Source organism: Caretta caretta, chromosome 5, assembly GCF_965140235.1.
Source record: "Caretta caretta isolate rCarCar2 chromosome 5, rCarCar1.hap1, whole genome shotgun sequence".
Taxonomy (NCBI): Eukaryota; Metazoa; Chordata; order Testudines; family Cheloniidae; genus Caretta; species Caretta caretta.
Genome location: NC_134210.1, coordinates 105,294,735 through 105,313,604, shown reverse-complemented (window position 1 = coordinate 105,313,604; position 18,870 = coordinate 105,294,735). Strand labels below are relative to the sequence as shown.

Below are 18,870 nucleotides of genomic sequence, written 5' to 3'. Positions count from 1 at the left end.
TACCATCTGGTCCTGGTGACTTATCACTGTTTAGTTTATCAATTTGTTCCAAAACTTCCTCTAATGACACCTCAATCTGGGACAGTTCCTCAGATTTGTCACCTAAAAAAAATAAACAGTTTGGGAATCTCCCTCACATCCTTAACCGTGCAGACCGACGCAAAGAATTCATTTAGTTTTGCCGCAACAGCCTTATTGTCCGTGAGTGCTCCTTTAGCATCTCAATCGTCCAGTGGCCCCACTGGTTGTTTGGCAGTTTCTTCCTGTTTCTGATGTACTTTTAAAAAAAAAAGCTATTACTTTTTGAGTCTTTGGCTAGCTGTTCTTCAAATTCTTTTTTGGCCTTCCTAATTGTATTTTTACATTTCATTCTCTTTTCTTTTTTTAAAAAAAGTTGTTTTTGGATTTGCAATTGTAGCATTCTGCTAATGTTTGAGAACCAGAAAGTGAAACTGATGGGAACTATAGATAGAAGTAAATTTACTTTCACTTTCTATTTTTTGCATTATGCAGTTGTTTTAACCTGAACAAATACATTCAAAATTCAAACTCTCTCATATTTTAACATCTTAAATTACTGACAGGAAAATTTGCTTTTAATATTATTTTAACCTGAGAATGTTTCTTTATTTTTACCCAAAAGTTAGGCTCAACTCCTGCAAAAACTTATCCATGCTCGGTTTCAGAGTAGCAACTGTGTTAGTCTGTATTCGCAAAAAGAAAAGGAGTACTAGTGGCACCTTAGAGACTAACCAATTTATTTGAGCATAAGCTTTCATGAGCTACAGCTCACTTCATCGGATGCATTCAGTGGAAAATACAGTGAGGAGATTTATATACACACAGAACATGAAAAAATGGGTGTTGTCATACACATTGTAAGGAGAGTGATCACGTAAAATGAGCTATTACCAGCAGGAGAGCGGAGGGGGGGGTGCGGGGGAGTGATCAGTCTCCTTACAATGTGTATGATAAACACCCATTTTCTCACGTTCTGTGTGTATATAAATCTCCTCACTGTATTTTCCACTGAATGCATCCGATGAAGTGAGCTGTAGCTCACGAAAGCTTATGCTCAAATAAATTGGTTAGTCTCTAAGGTGCCACTAGTACTCCTTTTCTTTTTTATCCATGCTTTTATCTTTAAGTACATGAGAAGTTCCTCTGAAGTCATTGGAGCTACTCATGTATAAAGTTAAACATTTAAGTATGCAGCATCAGGATTTTATTTAGCATTTATAATTACACATCTTTAAACCAATGAAATAAGGCCTAGATTAATATATAAATCTATGATAGTACAACTAAAACTAAGGACAGACCAGGTCATGCAGGGGAGGGGGGGAGTGCACTATATGTGAAAGAAAATGTAGACTCAAATGAAATAAAAATGTTAAATGAATCCACATGTTCCATAGAATCTCTATGAATAATAATTCCATGCTCAAATAAGACTATAACAGTAGGGACCTATTACTGACCACCTGACCAGGACAGTGATAGTGACAATGAAAAGCTAAGGGAGATTAGAGAGGCTATCAAAACAAAGAACTCGATAATAGTGGGGGATTTCAATATCCCCACATTGACTGGGTACATGTCATGTCAGGATGAAATACAGAGACAAAATTTCTCGATACTTTATATGACTGCTTCTTGGAGCAGCTGGTACAGGAACCCACAAGGGGAGAGACAACTCTTGATTTAGTCCTGAATGGAGCGCAGGATCTGGTCCAAGAGGTAACTATAACAGGACCGTTGGCAATAGAGACCATAATATAATAACATTTAACATTCCTGTGGGGAGGAGAACACCTTAACAGCCCAACACTGTGGCATTTAACTTCAGAAAGGGGAACTATGCAAAAATGAGGAGGTTAGTAAAAAAGAAGTTAAAAGGTACGGTGATAAGAGTGAAATCCCAGCAAGCTGCATGGATGCTTTTCAAAGACACCATAATAGAGGCTCAACTTAAATGTATACCCCAAATTAAAAAACACAGTAAAAGAACTAAAAAAGAGCCACCGTGGCTTAACAACCATGTAAAAGAAGCAGTGAGAGATAAAAAGGCATCTTTTAAAAAGTGAAAGTCAAATCCCAGTGAGGTAAATAGAAAGGAGCATAAACACTGCCAAATTAATTGTAAAAATGTAATAAGAAAAGCGAAAAAAGAGTTTGAAGAACAGCTAGCCAAAACCTCAAAAGATAATAACAAAATGTTTTTTAAGTACAACAGAAGCAGGAAGCCTGCTAAACAATCAGAGGGGCCCCTGGACGATCGAGATACAAAAGAAGCACTCAAAGACGATAAAGTCATCACAGAGAAACTAAATGAATTCTTTGCTTCACAACTGAGGATGTTAGGGAGATTCCCAAACCTGAGCTGTCTTTTGTAGGTGACAATTCTGAGGAATTGTCACAGACTGAAGTGTCACTACAGGTGGTTTTGGAATTAATTGAGAAACTTAGCAGAAACAAGACACCGGGACCAGATGGCATTCACCCAAGACTTCGGAAAAAACTCAAATGTGAAATTGTGAAACTATTAACTATGGTTTGTAACCTGTCCTTTAAATCAGCTACTGTACCCAATGACTGGAAGATAGCTAATGTAACACCAATATTTAAAAAGGGCTCTAAAGGTGATCCTGGCAATTACAGACTGGTAAGTCTAATGTCAATACCGGGCAAATTAGTTGAAACAATAGTAAAGAATAAAATTGTCAGACACATACAAGAACATAAAATTGTTGCGCAAAAGTCAACATGGCTTCTGTAAAGGGAGATCATGTCTGACTAATCTATTAGAGTTCTTTGAGGGGGTCAAAAAACACGTGGACAAGGGGGATCCAGTGGACATAGTGTACTTAGATTTCCAGAAAGCCTTGACAAGGTCCCTCACCAAAGGCTCTTATATAAATTAAGTTGTCATGGGATAAAAGGGAAGATCCTTTCATGGATTGAGAACTGGTTAAAAGACAGGGAACAAAGGGTAGGAATAAATGGTACATTTTCAGAATGGAGAGCGGTAACTAGTGATATTCCCCAGGAGTCAGTCCTAGGACCAATCCTATTCTACTTATTCATAAATGATCTGGAGAAAGGGGTAAACAGCAAGGTGACAAAGTTTGCAGATGATACTAAACTGCTCAAGATAGTTAAGACCAAAGCAGACTGTGAAGAACTTCAAAAAGATCTCACAAAACTAAGTGATTGGGCAACAAAATGGCAAATGAAATTTCATGTGGATAAATGTGAAGTAATGCACATTGGAAAAAATAACCCCAACTATACATACAATATGGTGGGGGCTAATTTAGCTACAACTAATCAGGAAAAAGATCTTGGAGTCATCATGGATAGTTCTCTGAAGACGTCCACGCAATGTGCAGCGGCAGTCAAAAAAGCAAACAGGATGCTAGGAATCATTAAAAAAGGGATAGAGAATAAGACGGAGAATATCTTATTGCCCTTATATAAATCCACGGTACGCCCACATCTTGAATACTCCGTACAGATGTGGTCTCCTCATCTCAAAAAAAGACATACTGGCATTAGAAAAGGTTCAGAGAAAGGCAACTAAAATGATTAGGGGTTTGGAACGGGTCCCATAGGAGAGATTAAAGAGACTAGGAGTTTTCAGCTTGGAAAAGAGGAGATTAAGAGGTATATAAAATCATGAGTGGTTTGGAGAAAGCGAATAAGGAAAAGTTATTTATTTGTTCCCATAATATAAGAACTAGGGGCCACCAAATGAAATTAATGGCAGCAGGTTTAAAACAAATAAAAGGAAGTTCTTCTTCACTCAGCGCACAGTCAACCTGTAGAACTCCTTGCCTGAGGAGATTCTGAAGGCTAAGACTATAACAGGGTTTAAAAGAGAACTGGATAAATGCACGGAGGTTAAGTCCACTAATGGCTATTAGCCAGGATGGGTAACGAATGGTGTCCCTAGCCTCTGTTTGTCAGAGGGTGGAGATGGATGGCAGGAGAAAGATCACTTGATCATTACCTGTTAGGTTCACTCCCTCTGGGGCACCTGGCATTGGCCACTGTCGGTAGACAGGATACTGGGCTGGATGGACCTTTTGTCTGACCCAGTATGGCCGTTCTTATGTTCTAAATGCAATACCATCTAAGAAACCTACAGAGCTCCATAACAATTTGCTGCTCCAAAAAAGCAGCACAGTTTTATAGTGCACTTTAGACTCATCAGTATGAAACTGCTTATAAAATCCCTTTATTGCATGTCTGAAATATGCAAGAATAACTAATTAAGTTCTTGTTCTAGAACATCCAGTATTTAAGCTTGCTAATTTCTGATTCTACGGAAGGGAAGGGGGGGCATTTTTTTAAAATGCAACAGCATATTAAAGAGTTATTTTCTGTCAGTTGTTTACTGTTTTGTTGTAGACATGAAATGAACATAAAAATACCAAAACACAATAACAAGTTCCTCACTGTTATACTGTTTACATTTTTGTTTTTGAAAAAGTGTTATGGTTGTCCCAAGAACAATTCTTATTCGCTATCATCATTGAGATGAACTTAAACAAACATGAAACAGTACAATTAAGCAGCTGCCCCAGTTGAAAGAGGACACATTTTAAACAATCTAAAATAATAATTAGCATTTGCCTGCATAATTTACTGATTTGAATGTATAACTGTGGTAATTGTATATTTATGTTTAATACAGTATTTTGTCATTAAGGGTCTAAATTTTAAACAAGTCAGACCCTTAATGACGAAATACTGTATTAAACAGAGACGCAAGACAAAAAACTAACTCACTACACCTCATTTTCTTCTTTTAATATTTACACTGCAATCTATGTTTAGAAGGCCAAATCTTAGAATTTTATATTTTAGCATCTCTTCATACTGGCTAAATGTTTCCCCATTAAGTGCAATGTATGCTAAATCTGACCCGATTATGGCTTAATCATTACCATTCTTTATTATTAAGCTAAAATCATTTCCTGGGAGACATCCCAAAAAAGCAGATCCTGGTTATGTAGCATAGGTTTTATAACCAGGGATTAGCCACAGTTCCGTCACCAGTGGCCAGCACCTGGCATAGCTATCCCAGCACAAATTCAAGTGGAGACAAGGGTAGCCATGAATCACACTGGTTCAGTTTACCCCAATTTTAAGCAAAGGAAAATAAACTTTGCAAATCACATTTTTGTCTACACTTGGGGGTTGTGTTATTGCAGTAAAACCATTTACTGGTTACCAAAGTATACACATTGACAGAGAAACAATTTTACAAATATGTATGTCATCATACTCAATATCTTAGTAAAAAATGCATCCAAGAAAAAGGTCACTGTGCCATTTTGTTTCTCTTTTTTTTTTTTTAAATCAAGCCACTAAGCTATCACTACCAAACCCTTTGCTTTGCATAAAATATATCAGCTTACAAATTATAGTTATGTCAGCTACCTGATAGCAGCAATAATGGAAGAAACTAATTTTTAAAAGTAGGGACAGAAATTACACATTTAAAACTACTTATTTAAGAACATCGAAGGTGGATCCTTCAGTCTCTGAAATGATATAAACATTGAAAATCAATCAACAGGAAGAATTTTTTCTTTATATAAAGAAACAAGATGAGTTATCTTCATTCAAATGCATTACAAACTAGCAGAAATGTTCAAAATAAAAAATGTTAATTTTAACCAGACCTTGACACCAATGATGCTTTTACTGATTTAGGATCAAATCCCACTCATTTCACTCATGTGAGTAATCCAAATGAGCCTAACAGGATTACTTCAACAAATGAGGAGAGGAACATTTTACCTTTATTTTCTGACTTTCAAGTAGATTGATAATGTAGAATTTAAGGTCCCAATCCTGCAATTTGCTCTGCATAGGTGAATCCATGTACCCACACAGAGCAAGCTGTAGGACTGGGGCCTAAAATGATTATTAATTCAGAATATAGTAATCATTTTCTTTCTAGTTTTTGCAGTTATTACACAGAAAATCCCTTGCTACATTCTGTTGAAAGTTTGCTTATGATATTTTTTTGACAATGATAACAGGAACCCTATCTCTGAACTACAATCTCCTGTCAACCACTTAGCTTAGTACTATCACACAGGTGTCACTGTGGTCTTGTATTGGTTAACTTTCACTGAAATATCAACAACAAGAAATGTATATATTGTACTACTGCACCTATAGTTTACAGAAACTGCAAGAACAGAAAAATGCACCATTTGAAAAAAAAAATCCAAAGAATATGATGGAGAGAATAGGACAGTCAGAAAACTGTATTCAAATGCATACATGAAAAATCTGTGAAATTACATGACTTTTTTTTTAAAAAAAGTGTCACAATTCAAGTCAAAACAGCACCTCCTAATCTAATACTATGCACTGTTAAACTAATTGATTATTTTTATCTGACACCTGCTAGTTTCATTTACCAAGCCTGATTTTTAAAATTATCTTTCTCTATAACAATATTGCTATTTCACAATGAAAAGCAATAGAATCCACAACACATCCCATAATAGAGGATCCAAAACACTTCCTGAAGGTTCCAATCCTGTAAGGGATTCAGTATGGCCCAGTGGATAGAGTAACCAATTAGCACTCAGGAGAGCCAGATTCTATTCCTGGCTCAGACACTGGCCTGCAGGGTGACCTTGGGCAAGTCATTTCAGCTCTCTGTGTCTCACTTTCCCCCATCTGTAAAATGGGAATAACAACGTTTACTTCCTTTGTAAAGTACTTTGAGATCTACGAATGAAAACCACTCTATAAAAGGTAGGTATATTATTTGGACAGACATCTGTGTCCACATGTAGCACCACCAACTTCAGGAGGGGGCCAACCCATGCTGAGCTCATTGTAGAACTGGGGCCAAAGTAATACACCTGCTGTATTCCTTTCACTATGTGTTTTTAAATGGGATTTTTCCCAACCGTAGCTTATCCAGGTCTACACACACGCTCATATCCAACTCGGAAGTGCAATCACACAAGAAGTGAGAGACACACTGACAAGTCACACATGCAGTCTGATTTGTTTTTCACGTTTATGTTATGAAAACACTGGTTTTAAAATACAATAGCATGTTCGTGAATACAAAATCCAAACGACTCAACATGCGCCGCAAGAACTGCATTTGCCCCTCGCTTCCCTCCATTTATCCGCCGAACTAGCAGATGCACCCAGCCCAGCTGCAGCGCGCACAAGGGCAGCAGCCACAGTGACAGCTGGGGCAAGCGGGCTGGTTTCCTGTGGGATCCCCCCACGTCCTGTTCAGCAAGTGCAGCACCGTACCGCGGGGCGGTTTGGGGGTGCAGAGAGTGAACATGGCAGAGAGAGCCGGGACCCACACGCACCCCCCCTCCCTCCCTCCCTCCCGCGGGGCCAGGGCTGCTCACAGGAAGCCACCCCCGGCCCCTCCCCACACGCACAAGCCGTGCCCTGGTCCCCACTCATCCCTGCTTCACCACAAACACAGCCCTGGCCACACGTACTCCCGGCCCCTCCCGCGAGCAGGTGGCAGCGGCATCCCCACCTAAGTGCTGCGTGCTCCGGCCTCCCCGCCCCAGGCAGCCCCGCCGCTCCCTGCGCCACCGCGCTCCCGCAGCGGGCTCCAGCCCCTGCCTGCTCCCCTCAGGGGCCTCCCCTGCGGGCTCCCCCAGCCGCACCCCCGGGCCCGGCCTCTGCCCCCAGCGGGGGTCTGTGCGCTCCGGCCCGGCCCCACGGGCTGTACCTGGACGGGGAAGTTAACGGCCCGGCAGGGTCGGGGGAGCGGCCGCACTCCCCCTCGCTCGCTCTCCGCTTCGCTTTGCTTTCCAGGCTTCTTCCGTGCGCGGATGACAGCTGTTTTTTGCGCATGCGCAGACCCTCCTGTAGGCACGGTGAGAACGGAGGCGAACCGGGGACATCACGTGACACGGGAACCCCGCCCACTAGTATGGAGGGCCGTGTCAGGTGATCCCGGACCCCTTAACCGTATTTCCGGGAAGAGCACTGCGCATGTGTAAGAACATGTTTCTGGCGGGAGGGGTGAGGAGCGACATGAAGGGACCCTGGACAATAACTGAAACTGCCTGTGTGACAGCATGGAGAAGGTCACGTGAGCCTGATCTGCTGCTGGGCAATGAGCGGGAGAAGCAGCAAGCGGATCTCTGTTCGGCCAATAGAAGCCGCGCGCGCGGGCCCCTGGGGCCGCAGCGCCCCTAGTGGGGGTAGGCAGCTGCGCCCGCCCCCAGGGCACCTCGGGACCTCGAACAGGAGCCTGGCCCTGCCTGTAGAGCTCATCACAGATGCTGGGGGGGGTCTTGTAGCACCCCCTGAGTTAAAGTGGTTTCCATTGCATAGAGGGTTTATGGAGTGGTCCAGTGGCTCTCAGCCTGCGCCCCCGCCCCCCCATAAAAACTGTGCCAGCAGCCCTGGTAGAGCTGGCTGGTGCTCGCCGTGGGCAGGGCCCACTTTACCAAGCCCCGTAGCTGAGGGCAGATAAAGGAGCTGTGCTAGCTGCACACATGGATTTCTGCACCAGCGAGGCGCCTGGGTCTTAAATAAAAAGCTCTTGTGCTTGTGGAGAAACCCTCGCAACTGGGACCCATTCCACGGTGTGGCCTCCCAGACAACCCCCCTGCCGCGGCTGCTGTCCACAGCTAGAGTTGAAATAGAAATAGGGCAATTATTTTTGTGAGAATCCTTGTTTTTTCTTGTCTGCGTCTTCGTGCAAAAGAGCCCACCCGTCTGGGATCCACGTACTTGTTCTCCAGACAGGGCTCCTGGCTGAAATTGGTGACTGACTTTATTTGAGTGTTGAAACCAAATGCAGAAGTCGTCTCTCTGTTGTGGCTTTCCACAATAGTATGGCTCTCCGTCATGCACTCCTGCAGGTGTGCACACTCGCAGTCACGCTACTGGTTTATCTATTGCTGAAGCTACTACTTGACAATTTGTGTGGTGTAGCAACAGATGGCAGTTTCCACTTTCCTGCTGTTAGAACAAATACATCGTGTTAATCTGATGCGGCTTAAACGTGTATCGCACATAACTGGAAAGGTTTTGTTAAGTCAAACCTAAGTCAGGCAGTCAACCACTTTGATACAATAAGGTTACAACCATAGGCCTGTCCACTGCGTAGAGGATGCCTATGAAGTTTGGCCCATGGAACTGCCAAATCTAGGCAGGAAGCCACAAGATACGTTAGGACAACTCTATACAGTCCAAATGGTGGTATGAATGAGGCAACATTTCTTTGCCTGTAAAATGAAAGTGCACCAAGGAAACTGATTTTTCTGCCACATATTTCTCTCACCCTGGTCAGTGCAGTTACAGTGAGAAATTCATCTCTGATGTATCTCTAGCAAGCAATTTATTATGTTGTATGTGCCACTTTTTTTTATTCAACTTATTAAGCCCTGCCATATAGTGTAGTTTTATTAATTTAGCTGTACTCTTCTTGATTTAGCTTCGAAAGCACTGCTACAATATGTAATTTTATTTTCAAGGCATTGCTGTAATTAGTCTTTTTTTCCTCCTCGTTGTGTGATGTGCCCTATTATCTGAATTCATTGTCTGCATCAACTGGCATTTCTGTAGTATCTCCTTGTATTATCTGGTCACTATACATGGATTATGGAAAGCAGTGAGGACTTCTCTACATCTTTCTTGTGATATAGACTTCTGCCTTGTAGTGTGCTAGTGAGTCATTTTCTACTATACTTCTTTAGAGACTGCTGTGACAAAGAGGTGAGTCTTGCAGCATAACCTGACGATAAGGGTAGGACTCTTCCAAAACTTTCTACATGCTGTTGAGAAGGCTCACCAACCAATATCTGAATTTGTAAGTCAGTTCTGGTCATGTACCAGATTACTATAATTGATGAAGTGGGTCCTGGAAAAAGATTGAGTCCCTTAGCAAGTCAGGCCTATACTTACAAAGGATGAAGTACTGTGATGAACACATGATCTCCTAGTGTGGCCTGGTCATTTGTCTGAGACAAATGTTTCCTTACTAACAAATGAGAAGCACTTTTGGTGCGACCTCTATTTGAGACTTGGGACTAAACGTAAAGCTCATCTATTTGACTTTGTTTTTCCTCAGTAAGGAAATGGAGACTGAAGCATTGTTAGAGATGGATAGCAAAAGACAAGCCTCCTGTTGGAAGTGGTCTTTAAGATATATCCCTCACTGCAAAAGATGTCTCTTATTTTAGATACAAAATTATCTCTGCCCATGTAAAGACTGGGTTCTCACTTCTATTGTAAAACATTATTACTGGGAATACTATCTCATAAGATTGAAGTTATGGAAAGTATTATTTATGATCAATAAGGGATAGTGGTACAGTACTGGTATAAATTAAGGCCTCAATCCTGCAAACAGGGATCCACTTGCATAAAACAGTTTAGCTGGACACTAGCTCCTCCAGCTGTTCCCACAATGGACTTTCCTTCCTGATGTGTTCTAATTTCACCAACAGTGAAGGAGGGGGCAGGAGCTTTCTCCTCCCCTCAACCCACCAACCTTGGGAGGAAAGGGAGCAGAGAGAGACAAGAGGAACAATGTCTCCCTTAATTTAACCCCTGCTCACCATTTCTAGCTTGTTAGAGTGATGCCAAGGCAAAAGAGATCACTAGCTCTGCAACTCTAGATTGCTGGACTGATATCAAGTGACAGCTCTCTCTGAGGTTAACAGGCTGAACAACTATAGCTTGCTGGACTGAAGGCAAGGCTGTAGACCTTTGAAAGTTACTGACTCAGTGCAGGGAACTGGACTAGATGACCTGTTGAGATGCCCTCTAGTCCTGCTTTTCCATGAGTCTATGACTCAGCGTTCTGGGTTTATGTCAAGGCATAGGCCTTTAGGAGGTCATTGAATAAGCACTTCTTGCATACTACGGTGATGTGAAGGGACATGGTTCTCTGATGTCACTGGCAGAGCACTTTTAGCTTGATTGGCTGATTATTAAGAGAAAGGGCACTGAGTTCACTGACTCAGGACTTCTTTCCTGCTGAGATGATTAATGATGTCCAAGTACAGACTTCTATGAAGTCACTGGCTCAGCACTTCTAGCTCGCTGACCTGACATCAGGGCACAGGCCTTCTTGAGGATACTGGATTAGCGAATCTTGATTTCAGGGCACAAGTCTCTTTGAGTCATTGGATCAGTACTTTTAGCTTGTGAGCTGATACTATGGCAGAAGGCTTTCTGAACTCACTGGCTCAGCACCTCTAGCTTGCTGGGTTGCTCTCAGCATGTGTATCTGCGAGTTCACTGGCTTAGGCATTCTAATGTGTTGGTCTGATGTCAAGGCCTCTGGGGTTATTGGATCATCATCTCTCACTTATGGGGTTTATGGAAAGGCCAAGATTTCTGAGGAATCTCGGGCTCTGTACCTCTAACTTGCTGGTGTAATGTAAAGGTCTTAGTGAGATTACTGGCTCATCAAACCTGATTTGCTGGACAGATGTGAAAGCACAGGTCTCTGTTTTCAGCTCAGTAGTACTGCATGTGCCACCCAGAACAGATAAATGCTCCAGCATAACAGGATATAAAATTAGCCTTTCTGTGACAATGTTCCCACCTTCCCTCTTTCAGGCCCTGTAATAATCCCTGTGCCCTTTGTCTAGAGGTTAGGAATATCTGCTACAATAACTCATATCTTACTTTTGCCTGGAATAAGTTTTTCTGCCAGTTTGAAGCACTCCCCAGGAGTCTAAATCAGTAAAATATGTAGTCTGCCTATTAACTGGTGGGTGCAGCTATATTGAATGTCTTGAGAAACACGAGCAAACCAATTTGCTTAATCTGTCATCATCATAAGCTTGACCTTGTAATGTAAATACTTGGGTGCCTAATTTATACTAAGCAGATTCACTAATATAATGGTTTACATGAAGAGAGGCATCTTTTTAACATACGGTGTACTCCACTCTGTTGAATTTCCTTGTCATATGTGAAAACACCAGATGGCAGTGCTGAGGTAGCAAACAATGCACCAGATCTAAGAAAAAAACAGCCATTAGCATTCAGACAGGCTTTTTTTCCCTAGCTATACATCTTAAATTTCACTTCACTGAATATGACATCATTCTTAACAGTATCTTTTTTGATCACTTCTATCAAATCATCTATCCTGTTGCTGTTTGCACCCTTTAAATAGTGTTCTGATAGTCATTTATCATATAACCCCTTAATCATGAAGAAGAGACAAGAGATGGGCTTGAAATGGTAACCAGCAGGGTTTTACTTAAAAAGCCAGACCTATCTGGGTACTGTTCTGGTTCAGCTGTTTTTATCAGACTTACTGGGTACAGATGACATTAACCCAAACAGACATTTTCACATGCAACTCTGGCAATTTGTGCATGCAAACAGCTACACGCACAAATATAGGCATGTAGTTATGCTGAGACGTCAAGTTTTTCTTTCTTTTTCTCTTTTACTCCTGCCCCCTCTGTTTCGCCCTCCCCTCCACCCCGCAGTGTGCATGCTTCTTGGTCATGTGTGACATAGCAACAGTACATGCAAAACAGTTGAGGTTTCAGAGTAACAGCCGTGTTAGTCTGTATTCACAAAAAGAAAAGGAGTACTTGTGGCATCTTAGAGACTAACCAATTTATTTGAGCATAAGCTTTCGTGAGCTACAGCTCACTTCATCGGATGCATACTGTGGAAAATACAGAAGATGTTTTTATACACACAAACCATGAAAAAATGCGTGTTTATCACTACAAAAGGTTTTCTCTCCCCCCACCCCACTCTCCTGCTGGTAATAGCTTATCTAAAGTGATCACTCTCCTTACAATGTGTGTGATAATCAAGGTGGGCCATTTCCAGCACAAATCCAGGGTTTAACAAGAATGTCTGGGGGGGGGGTAGGAAAAAACAAGGGGAAATAGGTTACCTTGCATAATGACTTAGGCTTGAATAGAGACTGGGAGTGGCTAAGTTAATTGTATCCAATTTGCAAATGAATTCCAATTCAGCAGTCTCTCGCTGGAGTCTGGTTCTGAAGTTTTTCTGTTGTAATATCGCAACTTTCATATCTGTAATCACGTGACCAGAGAGATTGAAGTGTTCTCCGACTAGTTTATGAATGTTATAATTCTTGACATCTGATTTGTGTCCATTTCTTCTTTTACGTAGAGACTGTCTGGTTTGGCCAATGAACATGGCAGAGGGGCATTGCTGGCACATGATGGCATATATCACATTGGTAGATGTGCAGGTGAACGAGCCTCTGATAGTGTGGCTGGCCCTGTGATGGTGTCCCCTGAATAGATATGTGGGCACAGTTGGCAACGGGCTTTGTTGCAAGGATATGTTCCTGGGTTAGTGGTTCTGTTGTGTGGTGTGTGGTTGCTGGTGAGTATTCGCTTCAGGTTGGGGGGCTGTCTGTAGGCAAGGACTGGCCTGTCTCCCAAGATTTGTGAGAGTGTTGAGTCGTCCTTCAGGATAGATTGTAGGAAGTCATTATGCAAGGTAACCTATTTCCCCTTGTTTTTTCCTACACCCCCCCTCACCCCTTCCTCAGACATTCTTGTTAAACCCTGGATTTGTGCTGGAAATGGCCCAGCTTGATTATCATACACATTGTAAGGAGAGTGATCCTTAGATAAGCTATTACCAGCAGGAGAGTGGGGTGGGGGAGAGAAAACCTTTTGTAGTGATAAACACCCATTTTTTCATGGTTTGTGTGTATAAAAACATTTTCTGTATTTTCCACAGTATGCATCCGATGAAGTGAGTTGGGGTTTGTGTATGTAATCAAGCTAACAAATTCTTTGTATTACTGAAGATTAAAAAAACATTTATGTAAATTTAACATGAATAAGCAATAGCTGAGATGTATCCATCTCTGTCTTCTAGAATGCTCGGAGTGGTGCTTCTTTCACATGTCTCTCTGCTGCCACATCGACAAAGGAAGAGGTCAGTAACTGGAAATCATCACTAAATATGTTCTCCTTCACCCCAGAAACAACAGCGCTTAATGAGAATATCACTGACCAGCTGAGACTATACTGTGCCATGCAGAATTAATTGCTTTCAGTGAGCAGCTCTAACTAATAAATCAATGGCACAATATGATTTCTCATTAATAGTAATTTCTGTAGTACAACTACTACATTAGTTCTTTTCAAGGAACCCTGGGGGGAGGAAGCGGTCACAAAACATTGTCTCTTTGAGGTATGTCAACCTCCACATCTAAAACTAATGTATCTATTTGGAAAGTCCCAGTACAAAAATAGCAACCTAGAGAATGAAGTATATGGATCAAAGCCATTGTTTAGCCAACAGAAGTATATGGCACCATTGGTATGTGCTTATGCCCTCTGTGCTCTGTAGGCCAAATTCACCTGTGCATTGAAGTAATGAATGGTGCCAGCTCATACCAGTTATAACTTTGATCCTGTATTTTCAATAAAAATTAAATATTGCCAGGGATACACTTGTTCTTTGTATGTATTTTTCCTATTAAAAAAATGTATTCTAATATTATTAAAATACATTGATCTAAACTAAAAGCCAGAAGCATTTTACATCACAATGGACACAAAATAGATTGAAACTGAATGGATTATATAAATTAAAACTGTGTGTGATTGGCACAGACATGGCCAATACACTGGTAATGACCTGATTAATTTACAAAAGAAAAATAAGGAGGTAAAATGTATTTATTCTCCTTTTCACTCTGTTTTAACATATACATTCTGCATAGCGGGGTGAAAAAAATCACCCACCAAGAACCTTTTTGTTGTCTTACTAACAAGAGTTCTTTATATAACTGTTTGATCTAAATGGGGTTTATTAAGACTTGATCCCAAACCAAAAACTTTCTTCTGAAACTCCAAAGTTTGAGGGCATTAAAATTATCCAAATCAAGATCTGACTCTCACTTTTGCAAAAAGCCTCTGTTTGTTAATAGGTCAAACTCTGCATTCAAAGACCCTTTACTTAATGCTAGAGCTGTAAATTGCAGCTTGAGTCCATCTCTATTATTTATTAAAATCAGTAAAATGTATTCCATTCCTGTAGGTTTTTTCACTTGCTTATGTGTAGCTGCTTAGGTAAGTTATTTACTAAACTACAGTAATATCATTCACAAGAGCACTGCCATTAAGAGGCTGTTGTTGCTGATGGGTTGGCAACAATAGGACCCGATTATTCTGCCGGTTCTACCCATGTGACTCCTAGTGACTTCACTGGCAGTTGTACCTACACAACTGACAAGATAATCAGGACCATGATGAGTATGGATGTGTGAATGCTCAAGTGGAGGGAAGGGGTTGAAATTATTCTTTTGTTTCTTCCTGTAGGAGTAGGGAAGAGGGAGAAGTTTGTAATTGCAGCCTGAGAAAGTGCAACAGTACATTCAGCTACCTTAAGCATTTCTGTACAGACACCAAATCCCTTTCCATGACCTGCTACAAGTTCCTTGTTTTTTGTTTTATATAATATATGTTCAAATATAAGAAAACAGGAGTGGAGTCAAGAACGTCTTTACTGTAGTCCTAGCAGGTTGCTTACGGCAACAAAATGTTAGAGGTCCTAAAAGCTAGAGTCACAAGAGTACTTAGTGTTGTAATGCCTAATTTGTAGGCACCCTGTGATTAGAGTAATTCTGTACCCTGAGTTAGATGCCCAGATTCCCCATTAATTGTATAGGGAGAGATAGGGCACTAGGAAATGGATTCTCCAAAGCCAGTAAACTGAGCACAGAGCCACCTAAGCTAGCCAGAAGTGAAATGCAGAAGAAAGGGGTGGGGCTTAGGCTAGATCCTCAAAGGTAATTAAGCACCTAACGCCCATTGATCTGGGCCTTAGGCGCTTGACAGGCTGGAGGCAGGCATCTCTCTCTGTGTGGGATTCTCAAATGTGAACCTTCTCCTGGAGTTAGGTGTCTAGGCTGATGGGAGAGGAGAGGAGGGAGACTGACCCCACCCCATTATAGCCAATAGCCTACTGGTTAGTGCATGAGGGCTGCAGGAGAACCAGAATCCCTGCTCTGCCTAAATTGGACTTGCACCTAAGTCTCTGCTCTGAATCAGACAAAGCAATTATTTGAATCTGGGTCATCCACAACCCAGGTGAGTGCACTAATGATTGAGCTATTGAGGTATTCTGGGTTGGACATACACACACTCTACCCATGCACCCCTGAAAAATTCCCAACCTACTCACTCCTGGTTGTCTTTTGTGCAGGTTAGGCATGTTCTAGCATACACCGAATGGCTCAGGCCCCACTAGAGAGAAACGCAGGGGAATGCCAAAGAATCCCACCAGGGCTTTAGCTTCACTAAGGGCTTCAAGCAGCTCATTAGCATCTGGACTTAAATGGCAGAAATTTAGGTGCTGATGGGGATTTAGGTGCTTACAGGGTTAGATGGCAACTGAGCGGGGGTTTTGAGAATGGCAGTGGTACCTAAACAGAATGCCACTAACCATCACCTACAGCCTCCAACTAAAACCTCTCCAGTGCATCATCAAGGATCTACAACCTATCCTGAAGGTCAATCCCTCACTCTCACAGACCTTGGGAGACAGCCCAGTCCTCGCTTACAGACCGCCCCCCAACCTGAAGCAAATACTCACCAGCAACTACACACCACTCAACTAAACACTAACCCAGGAACCAATCCCTGCAATAAACGCCTGTGATGTTACACTCTATATGATTATATGAAAATATGGTCATGAGTGTGAATATAATGTAACTGGAATATGCTTCATGCAAAAGGTCTCTTGTAAGGTATCATTAAAAAGCTTATAATCTATTGAGCATGGTCATCCAATTTGTATAAATGTATCGTTCTTGTATCTGAAACGAGAAATATGAAATATAACTCTGAGGTCCTATTGTAATTGTGCAAAGTGTGGGCCATTAATGGTGGCTTGAAATCTTGATGGCTCCCATTAACCAGGACAATTGGTTGTAAATGGCTTTGTTTACTTGTAAGTCTTCCTGTATACTGTGTGCTGGCAAGTGGGTAATGAAGTCTTACAGTGACGTGATTGTGTCACCGAAACTGAAATCCATCTTTAACCTGGTACTTTTCCATTAAGAAGGAGGGGTGAGAACCCAGAGAGGGACAAAGAATTCCCTCCTTGTGCAACTGATAGATAAGCGGGTGGAACAGAACAAAGGGGGCTACAGTCATGAGAAATCCCCTAGTTACCACTGAGCTGGAACAAGAACTGTACTGGGAAAAGGATTGGGCCCACACTAGAAAGGAGTCTAGTCTGTGAAAGAAGCTTATTGGAACATCTCTCAGGGTGAGGTTTCATCTGTAATCAGTTTCTTACTGTATTAGACTTAGACTCATGTATTTTTGTTTTATTTTGCTTGGTAATTTACTTTGTTCTGGCTGTTATTACTTGGAACCACTTAAATCCTACTTTTTATATTTAATAAAAATCACTTTTTGCTTATTAATTAAGTCAGAGCAAGTAATTAATTCCTGGGGGAGCAAACAGCTGTGCATATCTCTCTATCAGTGTTAAAGAGGGCGGACAATTTATGAGTTTACCCTGTCTAAGCTTTATACAGAGTAAAACAGATTTATTTGCGGTTTGGATCCCATTGGGAACTGAGTGTCTGGGTGCTAGAGACAGGAGCACTTCTCAAGCTGTTTTCAGTTAAGCCTGCAGCTTTTGGGGGACGTGGTTCAGACCTGGGTCTGTGTTTGCAGCAAGCTAGCATGTCTGGCTCAACAAGACAGGATACTGAAGTCCCAGGATACTGAAGGGAAAACGGACTCAGAAGTAGTCTCAGCACATCAGGCGGCAGTCCCAAGGGTTTCTGTGACCCAACCCGTCACAACCCCATTGTCAACTCTGTCCGCATATCTATTCAAGGGACACCATCATAGGACCTAACCACATCAGCCACACCATTGGACTCGTTCACCTGCACATCTACCAATGTGATATATGCCATCATGTGCCAGCAATGCCCCTCTGCCATGTACAGTGGCCAAAATGGACAGTTTACGCAAAAGAATAAATGGACACTATTCAGACATCAAGAATTGTAACATTCAAAAACCAGTAGGAGAGCACTTCAATCTCCCTGAACACTCAATAACAGACTTAAAAGTGGCTATTCTTCAACAAAAAAAACCTTCAAAAACTGACTTCAGCTAGAAACTGCAGAACTGGAATTAATTTGCAAACTTGACACCATCAAATTAGGCCTGCTGAAAGACTGGGAGTGGCTGGGTCACTACAAAAAATAATTTTCCCTCTGTTTATACTCACACCTTCTTCTTAACTGTTGCGAATGGACCACATCCACATGATTGAATTGGTCTTGTTAGCACTGATCCCTCACTTGGAAAGGCAACTCCCATCTTTTCATGTGCTGTATATTTATACCTGCTTACTGTATTTTTCACTCCATGCATCTGATGAAGTGGGTTCTAGCCCATGAAAGCTTATGTCCAAATAAATTTGTTAGTTTCTAAGATGCCACAAGGACTCCTCATTGTTTTCCAACTTAGCAACTTAGTTGCTTTATTGTGAAAGTGATTGTGGTCTGTGAGGAGACTGGATAGATATTTGCCTCTCTGGTCAGGGCAGCAGGAGCCACAGAGCTGTCTCTGAGTCCATTACACAGATCTCAGGATAGTAAGTCCAGCCTTCTGACTCCTTATTTTGACCCCTCTCTTCACCATGGACAATATGTTCTTTTGTTATGTATTGAATCTGTGGGGTTTGTCAGTGCACACTAGGTGGCAGTCTTCATCTTACATTTCTCATGTCAACTAACTGCTAATGAGCATTTTCCTACATACTAAAAATGACTAATCTGCTCAGGCTGTAAAACAGCAGGGAACCAAGGGAGACCAGCTCTGCCAGTAATCT

General features: G+C 41.7%; 1 protein-coding gene and 1 long non-coding RNA gene across 17 annotated transcripts in view; one reads left to right on the top strand and one right to left on the bottom strand.

Annotated features, from left to right (window-relative positions):
- The window catches only part of KDM4C (lysine demethylase 4C), a 475,753-nt gene extending 467,852 nt beyond the window's left edge, over window positions 1–7,901 (bottom strand). For 7 of the 15 annotated variants that reach the window (XM_075128776.1, XM_048850754.2, XM_075128770.1 and 4 more), the window contains exon 1: window positions 7,745–7,899. The gene's annotated coding sequence lies outside the window, so the exon portion shown is untranslated. Of the gene's footprint in view, window positions 1–7,744 lie in introns of all 15 variants that reach the window. The other 8 variants (XR_012668619.1, XR_012668620.1, XM_075128779.1 and 5 more) reach the window with 4 other exon arrangements.
- A 104-nt stretch (window positions 7,902–8,005) lies between these two features.
- On the top strand, window positions 8,006–18,473 carry LOC125637115 (uncharacterized). 2 transcript variants are annotated; one of them, XR_007356832.2, is made up of 2 exons: window positions 8,006–8,222; window positions 13,873–18,473. It is a non-coding gene; the product is annotated as an uncharacterized LOC125637115 (long non-coding RNA). The 2 variants fall into 2 exon arrangements; XR_007356833.2 differs by having other exon boundaries at window positions 8,006–8,888.
- Window positions 18,474–18,870: the final 397 nt, after the last annotated feature.